This window comes from Bubalus bubalis, chromosome 12 (assembly GCF_019923935.1).
Source record: "Bubalus bubalis isolate 160015118507 breed Murrah chromosome 12, NDDB_SH_1, whole genome shotgun sequence".
Taxonomy (NCBI): Eukaryota; Metazoa; Chordata; class Mammalia; order Artiodactyla; family Bovidae; genus Bubalus; species Bubalus bubalis.
Genome location: NC_059168.1, coordinates 40,510,935 through 40,523,802, shown reverse-complemented (window position 1 = coordinate 40,523,802; position 12,868 = coordinate 40,510,935). Strand labels below are relative to the sequence as shown.

General features: G+C 39.3%; 1 pseudogene; it reads right to left on the bottom strand.

Annotated features, from left to right (window-relative positions):
* Nucleotides 1-221: 221 nt before the first annotated feature.
* The window catches only part of LOC102402104, a 72,947-nt pseudogene continuing 60,300 nt past the window's right edge, over nt 222-12,868 (bottom strand).

Genomic DNA, 12,868 nt, shown 5'->3' with positions numbered 1-12,868 from the left:
CTTATTTTCCTACTCTGATACATATACTTTTTCTCTTTATCAGCTCCTTGTATTTGTTCTTTGAAACATTAAATTCAGTTGCAAATCAACTCTTCTACATTATCAACTTTCTCACATTCACCCCTTGGTGGTGTCTCCTCCCTTTGTGTTTATTTGTCTACAATAATCTTATTATTGAAGTAAAATTTACATTTTCTAGAAATCCCATATTTTATTTTTTATTTTTTTTCAGTGTCTATAATCAACTTTATTTTAATATAATCTAAACACATATCATTTAGAAAATACCAAGAAAAATTTATGTACAAGAGTTGATGCTATCGCATTTGGACAAAGCTGGCAAGTTCCTGCTATGAGCATATCCCAGGAGATACCACTGAAAAAACCTAATATATTGGAGTAGATGTTGTGGCATTTGGCCCACAGTTTGATAGCCCTCAGGGTTAACCTGAAGTTTTCAATGTTTGATACTAGATGTAAAACATCTCATAAAACCATTTCATTGATTTGCAACAAAATCAAAACCCTGCAATCATTAAGACTTCTTATACATATCTAAATTTTTAAGCAGACTGTCATGTTTTAAGTCCAAGTTTCCTGGAATAGTCTGCAGTGCTAATCTTGCAAACAAAATATCAATCTCTATTCCATCAAACAGTTTGATAACTTGGTACAAATGCCTCTTCAACAGCTCTTAAATCTTCTACTTCTCCCTGTAATTTCAACTTATCATAGGAAATCCCATATTTTAAATGTATAGTTTCATGAGCTGTTGATACTTTGCTCACCTCTCCAATCAAGATGTACAACATTTCCCTCATGCAGAAAGTTCCCACGAGGATCTTTCTGGTCAACTGCTCATCCTTCCTCTAAGCAACCATTTAAAATTTTTATCACTGTGCATTAGTTTTGCCTGTAAATGCAAAATCATGAGAATTCTTCTGTCTGACTTCTTTAGTTCAGTATAATGGTTTTGAGATTTGTCCATGTTGTTGTCTGTATTAGGAACTCATTCTTTTTATTGTTGAATTGTGTTCTGTTGTATGGATTTACTACCTAATATTTGGGTTGTTTTGAGTTTCTTGCTGTTAGGGTTAAATTTGTTATGAAAATTTATGTACAATTTTTTTGTGAAGGTATATTTTCATTTCTCTTGAGCCTTAGGATTGGGTTGCTGATTCACAGGGAATTTGTTTCATATATAAATTAACAATGACCATCAGGTTTTATAAATTGGTCCAGTGAATTTACTTAATGTTAATTTCACCTGAGAGAAGTGGATAACTTCTAAGTATAATAACAACTAGGGCATCTAAGACTGGAAAGCAATCATGAGTTGTGATGAATTCATCATGCAAAGCTCCCTGGAAAAGCCGTTTCTGGACACTAGTTGGCCTTCGCATCATGCTTGTCTTCTCCCCTCTCTGGATCATGTCTATTTTCATTTGAAATTCTATGCCTCTTAACTGTTCCACCTTCACTGTGTCAGACTCCTACCTACGTTCCACCATTCACTGTGTCACTTTTGGGAGCAATACACTTCTTCTTCCAGCTTAGGTCCAGTCATTGGGGGGCTGCAAATTAACTGACAACAGCAAGTTAACAGAAGAAAGTTCAGTTTAGTTCAGTCGCTTCGTCGTGTACAACTCTTGGCGACCCCATGGGCTGTAGCACACCAGGCCTCCCTGTCCATCACCAGCTCCCAGAGTTTACTCAAACTCATGTCTATTGAGTCGGTGATGCCATCCAACCATTGTATTCTGTCATCTCCTTCTCTTCCAGCCTTCAATATATCCCAGCATCGGGGTCTTTTCCAATGAGTCAGTTCTTCACATCAGGTGGCCAAAGGATTGGAGTTTCAGCTTCAGCATCAGTCCTTCCAATGAATATTCAAGGCTGATCTCTTTTAGGATGGACTGGTTGGCTCTCCTTGCAGTCCAAGGGACTCTTGAAAGTCTTCTCCAACACCACAGTTAAAAAGCATCAATTCTTCAGCACTCAGCTTTCTTTATAGTCCAGCTCTCACATCCATATATGACTACTAGAAAAATCATAGCTTTGACCAGACTCACCTTTGTTGGCAAAGTATGTCTCTGCTTTTCAATATGCTGTCTAGATTGGTCATAGCTTTTCTTCCAAGTACCAAGCTTCTTTTAATTTCATGGCTGCAGTAACCATCTGCAGTGATTTTGGAGCCCCCCAAAATAGTCTGTCACTGTATCCACTGTTTCTCTATCTTTTTGTCATGAAGTGATGGGACTGGATGCCATGATCTTAGTTTTCTAAATGTTGAGTTTGAAGCCAACTTTTTCATTCTTCTCTTTCACTTTCATCAAGAGGCTATTTAGTTCTTCTTTGCTTTCTGCCATAAGGGTGGTGCCATCTGTATATCTGAGGTTATTGATATTTCTCCTGGCAATCTTGATTCCAGCTTGTGCTTCATCCAGCCCAGCATTTCTCGTGATTTACTCTGCATATAAGTTAAATAAACAGGGTGACAATATTCAGCCTTGATGTACTCCTTTCCCGATTTGGAACCAGTCTGTTCTTCCATGTCCAGTTCTAACTGTTGCTTCCTGACCTTCATACGGATTTCTTAAGAAGCAGGTCAAGTGGTCTAGTATTCCCATCTCTTGAAGAATTTTCCACAGTTTGTTGTGATCAACACAGTCAAAGTCTTTGACATAGTCAATAAAGCAAAGGTAGATGTTTTTCTGGAACTCTTGCTTTTTCGATGATCCAACAGATGTTGGCAGTTTGATCTCTGGTTCCTATGCCTTTTATAAACCCACCTTGAACATCTGAAAGTTCACAGTTCACATACTGTTGAAGCCTGGTTTTTGAGCACTACTTTGCCAGCTTGTGGACGAGTAGTTGTGCGGTAGTCTGAGCATTCTTTGGCATTGACTTTCTTTGGGATTGGAATGAAAACTGACCTTTTCTAGTCCTGTGGTCCCTGCTAAGTTTTCCAACTATGCTGGCAGAACTTTCACAGCATCATCTTTTAGGATTTGAAATAGCTCAACTGGAATTCTATACCTCCACTAGCTTTGTTCATAGTGATGCTTCCTAAGGCTCACTTGACTTTGCATTTAGGATGTCTGGTTCTACATGGGTGATCACACCATTGTGATTATCTGGGTCATGAAGATCTTTTTTGTGTAGTTCTTCTGTGTATTCTTGCCACCTTTTCTTAATATATTCTGCTTCTGTTAGGTCCATACCATTTCTGTCCTTTATTGTGCCCATCTTCACATGATATGTTCCCTTGGTAGCTTTAAGTTTCTTGAAGACATCTCTAGTCTTTCCTATTCTATTTTTTCCCCCTATTTCTTTGCACTGATCACTGAGGAAGGCTTTCTTATCTCTCCTTGCTATTCTTTGGAACTCTGCATTCAAATGGTATATCTTTCCTTTTTTTCCATTGCCTTTCACTTGTCTTATTTCACAGCTATTTGTAAGGCCTCCTCAGACAACCATTTTGCCTTTTTGCATTTCTTTTTTGGGGGGATGGACTTGATCACTGCCTCCTGTACAAGTGTCACGAACCTCTGTCCATAGTTCTTCAGGCACTCTATCACATCTAATCCCTTGAATCTATTTCTCACTTTCACTGTATGATCATAAGAGATTTGATTTAGGTCATACCTGAATGGTCTAGTGGTTTTCCCTACTTTCTTCAATTTAAGTCTGAATTTGGCAATAAGGAGTTCATGATCTGAACCACAGTCAGCTTCTGGTCTTGTTTTTGCTGAATGTATAGAGCTTCTCCATCTTTGGCTGCAAAGAATGTAATCGATCTGATTTCACTGCTGGCCATCTGGTGATGTCCTGTGTAGAGTCTTCTCTTGTGTTGTTGGAAGAAGGTGTTTGCTATGACCAGTGCGTTCTCTTGGCAAAACTCTATTGTCTCTGCCCTGCTTCATTCTGTACTTCAGGGCCAAATTTGCCTGTTACTCCAGGTATTTCTTGACTTCTTGCTTTTGCATTCCAGTCCCCTATAATGAAAAGGACATCCTTTTTGGGTGTTAGTTCCAGAAGGTCTTGTAGGTCTTCATGAGTGAGCAAGTAAAGTCGCTCTGTCGTGTCCGACTCTTTGCGGCCCCACGGACTGTAGCCTACCAGGCTCCTCCATCCATGGGATTTTCCAGGCAAGAATACTGGAGTGGATTGCCATTTCCTTCTCCAGGAAATCTTCCCGACCCAGGGATTGAACCTAGGTCTCCCGCATTGTAGGCAGGCACTTTACTATCTGAGGCACCAGGGAAGTAGGGCTTCATAGAACTGTTCAGCTTCTTTAGCATTACTGGTCGTGGCATAGAATTGGATTACTGTGATATTGAATGGTTTGCCTCGGAAACGAACAGAGATCATTATGTCGTATTTGAGATGGCATCCAAGTACTGCATTTCAGACTCTTTTGTTGACTATGAAGGCTACTCTATTTCTTCTAAGGGATTCTTGCCCACAGTAGTAGATAAAATGTCATCTGAGTTAAATTCACCCATTCCAGTCCATTTTAGTTCATTGATTCCTAAAATGTGGATGTTCACTCTTGCCATCTCCTGTTTGACCACTTGCAATTTGCCTTGATTCACGGACCTAACATTCCAGGTTCCTTTGCAATATTACTCTTTAGAGCATCAGACTTTAATTCTATCGCCAGTCACATCCACAACTGGGTGTTGTTTTTGCTTTGTCTCTGTCTCTTCATTCTTTCTGGAGTTATTTCTCCACTGTTCTCTGTTAGCATATTGGGCACCTACCAACCTGGGTAGTTCATCTTTCAGTGTCCTATCTTTTTGCCTTTTCATACTGTTCATGGGATTCTCAAGGCAAGAATAATGAAGTGGTTTGCTATTCCCTTCTCCAGTGGACCACATTTTGTCAGAACTCTCCACCATGACCTGTTCATCTTGGGTGGCCCTCCATGGCATGGCTTAGTTTCATTGAGTTAGACAAGGCTGTGGTCCATGTGATCAGATTGCTTAGTTTTCTGTAATTGTGGTTTTCATTCTGTCTGCCCTCTGACGGAGAAGGATAAGAGGCTTATGGTAGCCTCCTGATGGGAGAAAACAGAACCGGATGAAAACAGAATGGTATATATAACAGAAGAAAAGAAAAGGCTTATTTATGTGTGTACTCCATACAGGCTGGAGACTTAGCTATGAGTAACTCACTCAATAACCAGGGATTATAAGTATATATGCAAAATTTAACAAAAGTGAAGGGGATGCTTAATATTTCAATAAGAAGGATGAAAAGTACTGTTGGGCTTTTTGATGCAAATAAAAATGGGCAGTCTGCTTCTGTGGCAGTGGAATTCACAGAAAACTCCCTGGAGGGGGTTAATGGCAGCTGTATTTTCTGGAGATTCTGTTTTAGTCAGATAAGGGAAGTTCAGATAAGATTTCTTTCTGCATGTTTTTAGTTCAAATGTTTTCATTTTAAAATAATCTTTATACCAACTTCAGAAGTCTGAGTGGGTCTTCATATTTCCCTATCTAAAACTTTCCTAGAAGTTTAACAGAAAAAAAAAAAAAGAAGTTAGGTTGATTGCTGTGGAGAGAGATTCAGGTTAGAAGTTATGAAGTAGGAGGTCTGAAAAAAAGAGGGAAAACAAAGATTAATCGTTGGACCAGGTGATAAACCTAACTTTTAAGTCCAGAGGGCAACTGGTCAAGAAGCTTTCTCAGTGTTGGGCTTGAAGCATCTTTAGTGAGAATTACAGCGGTAATGCTACTGTCACGGTCACTTGCCTTGGAGCAGAGATTGGGACATGCAAGTGTTCCTTGAAATTTCTGAGTGCCCCACACTGCTGTGGTGATAAAGCCTTTGAAGTTATATCATGTCAGTCACCTTCAGCTTACAGGGCTTCAGGAAAAAGGCAGCTTTAGTTTTCAGTGATGCCAAGCCAAGTGGGTGGGAGAAAAATTGGAAACATGAATTATGGATAAAATATACAGGAGAGCAGGATCCAGGTGACAAAGAGGTGAAAAAGAGCTCAAAGACAATGATTAAGTGATAACTCAAAAGGATGGGTTATAATTTTTCATTGAAACAAAAACTTTCTGTACAATCACCCCAATTCTGATCAAATATAATCAAAGTAAAATAACTCTTGTTTACAAAATAAGTCTAGTCTCATTACATTGGACTTGGTCATTTATATTAGTTCAGCAAAAATCGTAAATGTCAACATTTTAAAATTTGCTTTGTTGGAGCTTTCCTAAGGAATTTCAGATAAGACTTTTAAAAGTTTCTTGAAGTTGGGATGCCAATCTAAGGACTTGCCACTAGACTTTACCTAAGCTACCTGTAGATTTAGGTGAATTCCTCTCTTCAGAAAACTAAGATCATGGTATCCTATCCCATCACTTCGTGGCAAATAGATGGGTATACAGTGGAAACAGTGACTGACTTTATTTTGGGGGGGGCTCCAAATCACTGCAGATGGTGACTGCAGCCGTGAAATAAAAAGACACTTACTTCTTGGAAGGAAAGTTATGACCAACCTAGACAGCACATTAAAAAGCAGAAACATTACTTTGCCAACAAAGGTTCGTCTAGTCAAGGCTATGGTTTTTCCAGTAGTCATGTAAGGATGTGAGAGTTGGACTATAAAGAAAGCTGAGAGCCGAAGAATTGATGATTTTGAACTGTGGTGTTGGAGAAGACTTTTGAGAGTCCCTCGGACTGCAAGGAGATCCAACCAGTCCTTCCTAAAGGAGATCAGTCCTGAGTGTTCATTAGAAGGACTGCTGTTGAAACTGAAACTCCAATACTTGGGCCACCTGACATGAAGAACTGACTCATTGGAAAAGACCCAGATGCTGGGAAAGATTGAAGGAGGGAGGAGAAGTGGATGACAGAGGATGCGATGGTTGAATGGCATCACCGACTCAATGGACGTGAGTTTGGGTAAACTCGGAGTTGGTGATGAACAGGGAGGCCTGCTGTGCTGCAGTCCATGAGCTTGCAAAGAGTAGGACACGGCTGAGTGACTGAATTGAACTGAACTCTCTTCTTGGGGTCTGCAAAGCAGCTTAAGTTTTGTAGACTTGGAAACTTAAGTGGCCTTCCTTACTCATCTGTAATACTGGGAACTGTCTAAGTTATTATCAGGCCTTCTTTTTTTTTTTTTTTAGAGTGCTTTCTAAGCATTGGCTCCATGAAGTCAACTTAAGTAGTTCTTTAAATGGTTTGCTCATATTTGATGCTATGCACACTATTCTCAAGTATGACATACCAGCCAAAGCCTTGGTAATAAAATCAATTTTCCCAATTGTGTTACAAGTAAAACAGATTCCTATTGAATTTGGGCAAATAACTATATTGCCATGAAAATAAGAATACTCAATGACAGTTTCTAAATTCTGGAAGGGCTGCTGCTGCTGCTAAGTTGCTTCAGTCGTGTCCGACTCTGTGCGACCCCATAGATGGCAGCCCACCAGGCTCCCCCATCCCTGGGATTCTCCAGGCAAGAACACTGGAGTGGGTTGCCATTTCCTTCTCCAGTGCATAAAAGTGAAAAGTGAAAGTGAAGTCACTCAGTCGTGTCTGATTCTTCACGACCCCATGGACTGCAGCCTACCAGGCTCCTCCATCCATGGGGTTTTCCAGGCAAGAGTACTGGAGTGGGGTGCCATCGCCTTCTCTGCTGGAAGGGCTAGGTAGAGAGAAAAACACAAATGTTTCATTTTTGATGAGAAACCTATAATTTACTAAATTGTTGTGAGTTATAGCTAGCTTAAGAGAAAACAGAAAAGGATTCCTTAAATACAGAAAATAGAATATTAAAGAACTATCAATGCTCCAAATATAAGGCCATAAGAATAATAATCATCCCTCATCAGTTCATTCAGTCCCATGTTGTTAATTCTTGCTCTGCTTGACCTTGAGTTACCTATTTTATGAACCCATCAGCTTCCCCACTAATGTTCTGAAAATCTTTACCCAGCCCAGTGGTATGATCTCAAAGCTATTTGAGCAATGCCACCAGAAGCTGGTACCCTACAATTCCTATCATAATCATTTCCATGGATCTCTGAGACAGTTCCTTTTGTTGAGAAGGAAGCATCCTGGCTTATTGATGATTGCAAGAGCTTTCAAAAAGTATCAGAATAAAACAATAACTATTCGTAAAAGCAAAAGAGTTAAAATGACCATCATTAAAGATTTATGAAGAGATTCTTATAAAAATACAGTAGTCCTCCCTTTATCCACAGTGGATACATTCAAAGATCCCCAGTGAATGCTTAAAACTGCAGATAGTAATGAACCCTAAGTATACTATTTGTTCCTATACATACCTATGATACAATTTAACATAAATTAGACACAGTAAGTTATGAACAATGATTATAGCTAATAATAAAGTAGAATACTTGTAACTATACTGTAATAATAAAAGTTATGTGGATGGGGGCTCACTCTCACTCCCAAAATATCTTTTTGTACTGTACTCCCTCTTCTTATTGGGATGATAAAATGCCTACTTGATGACATGAAGGAAGGTGAATGGAAAATTGTGATGTAGTGTTGGGCTACTATTTGACCTTACAACAAAAAGTCAGAAGAAGGATTATCCATTTCAGTTGACCTTGGATCACAGGACCATGATGATGTCAACAGTTAAATGTCAGAGTAGAAGATGTCAACATTTGGGGACTCTGAACAGGAAGGAGCAGGATCGCTCAAGATTTCATCAAGCTACTCAGAAGTGCACACAATTCAAAACTTGACTATTATTTATTTCTGGATTTTCCATTTAACATTTTCAGTACATGCTTGACAAAAAACCATGGAAAATGAAATGACAGATGAGAGAGGATAACTGTTATGCAACAGATAAGAAACTTACCTTGTTTCTGTGACATATAACATTAAAGGTAATAATTGCAGTTACAACTGATAACATATCAGGAGATATCATGAATGAGTAGAACATTGATATATTTCTATGAATTTTATATAATTTTAAATATTTATATTAACAACATATACCCATGCAAATATAACCCTTAGGGGGAATTAAGTATCTCCTTTTATTTGACAATGTTTTTATGCAATTAAACATACAAAATAAATGTAATTATTTTTTAAATATCTCTCTCTTCTAAAGATGAAAGAATAAATCATTTGAGATTTTTCTAGGAACCCTCTGGGAAATCTCAAAGTCAGTTTCAGATCAAGATTTTATTTAGGGTTTGATTTGAGTAAGATAAGATATCAAAAATTGTCCAAAATGACCAAAAGTTTGAACGATTGATTAAATAGGATTGCATACCACTATGAAACAATAAAAGATTTTTAAAGTAAATATAAGAAGTAACACAATTCTAAAAAGCAAAAGAAAAACTTAGTTCATTTAATGATGAGAAAATTCAGTTCTCCTGAATAATTGAGAGCAAAATAAAGACAATGCACTGCAACAAAAAGACACAGAATCTTTGCTTCTTGTGTGGATTTTTCAGAAGGTAAAGAAAAACCTTTTACAGTCTTATGTTGCTGCTGCTGCTAAGTCGCTTCAGTCATGTCCGACTCTGTGCGACCCCATAGACGGCAGCCCACCAGGCTCCCCCGTCCCTGGGATTCTCCAGGCAAGAACACTGGAATGGGTTGCCATTTCCTTCTCCAATGCATGAAAGTGAAAAGTGAAAGTGAAGTCACTCAGCCGTGTCTGACTCTTCGCGACCCCATGGACTGCAGCCCACCAGGCTCCTCCACCCATGGGATTTTCCAGGCAAGAGTACTAGAGTGGGTTGCCATTGCCTTCTCCAAGTCTTATGTTAAGAGTTTACTGATTATCGAAGAAATTCTGTCCTTTTGAGAGAGAAAAACAAACTAACTTTACATCAGTACACATATTAAAGGTCATTTTAAAGACTTATAATAAACTAATTTAGTCTTAGCCAACTTGACCACATGAAATGATTCTCTGTCTTCTTTTCTTTCCCCTTATTTGACCCTTTACAACTTTTCACAGACCATTTACAACTTTCTAGATCCATTCACGCTTTTGTTCTCCACTGTCCTCTTTCTCATTCTAGAACAACCTGTTAAACCAATCTCTAAACAACTACCTCAGGACAATATTACTCTCTTTTTTTCCTTAAAAAAAAAAAAAAAAAAGTCCTACATTCCTCGAATACCTTTCATACAGAATTCTTATCCTTTACTTTTACTACTTCTGAAGCTTCCCTGGTGGCTCAGTGGTAAAGAATCTGCCTGCCAATGAAGGAGATGTGGGTTCAGTCCCTGGGTGGGAAAGATCCCCTGGAGAAGGAAATGGCAACCCACTCCAGTATTCTTACCTGGAAAAGCCCATGGACAGAGGAGCCTGGCAGGCTACAGTTCATGGGGTTGCAAAAAAGCCAGACACAACTCAGTGACTAGACAAAACAGCAACAACAACAAAAAACCTTAGTATTTCTAGTAGTTACATCCCCAAAATTAGTTTTTCAAACTGCAAATGCAATCTTATTAATAGCTAATATTTAACAATTACAGCATATCATGTACTGGATAAGTTTCAAGTTCCTATCCAAACCTTAATCAAATACTTCTTGATTAAGATTTTGTCTATGACCATATCCTCCCCATACCCTCGGGGTTTTCTTAGGCTATGGTACATAAGAGCTATTCCTAGAATGGACTGTTCTTTTACACTTCCTAGTCTCAGCACATAGCAGTCCTGTCCCCTGAAATTTACTCTCCACCACGGACCACATGCATGTTTCCATGTTCCCTTGGCATCAATTCAACTTTTGAATTCAACTTTTCCTCTTCTGTGAAAATTTTCCAGATTTCCTATTCATACTTGCCACTTTCTCATGGCTATCATTGCAGCTTATGCCCACCTTCCTTTCAATAGAGCTCACATGATGTGATTTCATCAGTTTTCGTATTTTGCCTCTTTGGGACATAAATGTATTGTGGGAAGAAATATGATCTTTTCTTCTTTGTATTCCCATCACCTATCACAGAGTGTAAATAGTTGTTGAATGAATGAGTGCATAGATGAATGAATGAAGTTTAGGGGCACTCTTTACGGTCAAGAAGAAGGTAAGAAGAACTTCTTTGGGGAAGAAGTTCCAGTAACCAATGTCATGCTATGGAGAATGTGCAGGAAGTGGAGGACTTTTGCTTACCTGCATATCCAGGAGGCTTGTATATGATAGTGCTCAAAAGCATAGCACTTTCATATGAACCTGTTAATTTTCCTCTTGAGCCTTACAATAATTGGTGATAGGAGCAGAAGAGGTATTATTTCTATTTTATTTTGGATAGATGGAGAAAGAGGCACTGAAATGTTGAGGGTCTTAGATCTGGCTAGTAACAGAGACAGAGCTAGATTGTGGCACCTAGAAATAACTCATATTCTACATTGTTCAGATTTTCATTACACTCCTGTCTCTAAACCTTGTATAATTTCCTTAATGTGGAGGCACTGAGCTAAGTTATAACACTATATAAGACTCAGAGCAAAAAAGACCCTTCAGTTTAGTTCAGTAGCTTAATAGGGTCTGACTATTTGCAACCCCATGGACTGCAGCACACCAGACCTCCCTGTCCATCATCAACTCCCAGAGCTTTCTCAAAATCATGTCCGTTGAGTTGGAGATGCCATCTAACCATCTCATCCTCTGTTGTCCCCTTCTCCTCCTGCCTTCAATCTTTCCTAGCATCAGGGTCTTTTCCAATGAATCAGTTCTTCACATCAGGTGGTCAGAGTATTGGAGTTTCAGCTTCAGGATCAGTCCTTCCAATAAATATTCAGGACTGATTTCCTTTACGATGGACAAGTTGGATCAGTCGTGTCCGACTCTGTGTGACCCCATAGACAGCAGCCCACCAGGCTCCTCTGTCCATGGGATTCTCCAGGCAAGAACACTGGAGTGGGTTGCCATTTCCTCCTCCAATGCATGAAAGTGAAAAGTGAAAGTGAAGTCACTCAGTTATGTCCGACTCTTAGTGACCCCATGGACTGCAGCCCACCAGGCTCCTCTGTCCATGGGATTTTCCAGGCAAGAGTACTGGAGTGGGGGTGCCATCGCCTTCTCCACCTTGTAGTCCAAGGGACTCTCAAGAGTCTTCTCCAATAACAAAGTTCAAAAGCATCAATTCTTCTGTGCTCAACTTTCTTTATGGTCCAACTCTCACATCCATACATCACTACTGGAAAAACCACAGATTTGACTAGATGGACATTTGTTGGAAAAGTAATTTCTCTGTTTTTGAATATGCTGTCTAGGTTGATCATTAAAGAAGGAAATGGCAACCCACTCCAGTATTTGTGCCTGGTAAATCCCATGGACAGAGGAGCCTGGCAGGCTACAGTACATGGGGTCCAAAAGAGTCGGACGTGAATTAGTGACTAAAACAAACAGGTTGGTTATAGCTTTTCTTCCAAGGAGAAAGCTTCTTTTAATTTCATGGCTGCAGTCACCATCTGCAATGATTTTGGAGCCCAAGAAAATAAAGTCTGTCACTATTTCAATTGTTTCCCTGTCTATTTGCCATGAAGTGATGGGACCGGATGCTATGATCTTAGTTTTCTGAATGTTGAGTTTGAACCAGCTCCTTCACTCTCCTCTTTTACTTTCATCACGAGGCTTTTTAGTTCCTCTTCACTTTCTGCCATAAGGGTGGTGTCATTTGCATATCTGAGGTTATTGATATTTCTCCCAGCAATCTTGATTCCCGCTTGTGCTTCATCCAGCCCAGCATTTCTCATGATGTACTCTGCATACAATTTAAATAAGCAGGGTGACAATATTCAGCCTTGACACACTCCTTTTCCAGTTTGGAACTAGTCTTTTTTTCCATTTCCGGTTCTAACTGTTGCTTCTTGTCCTGCATACAG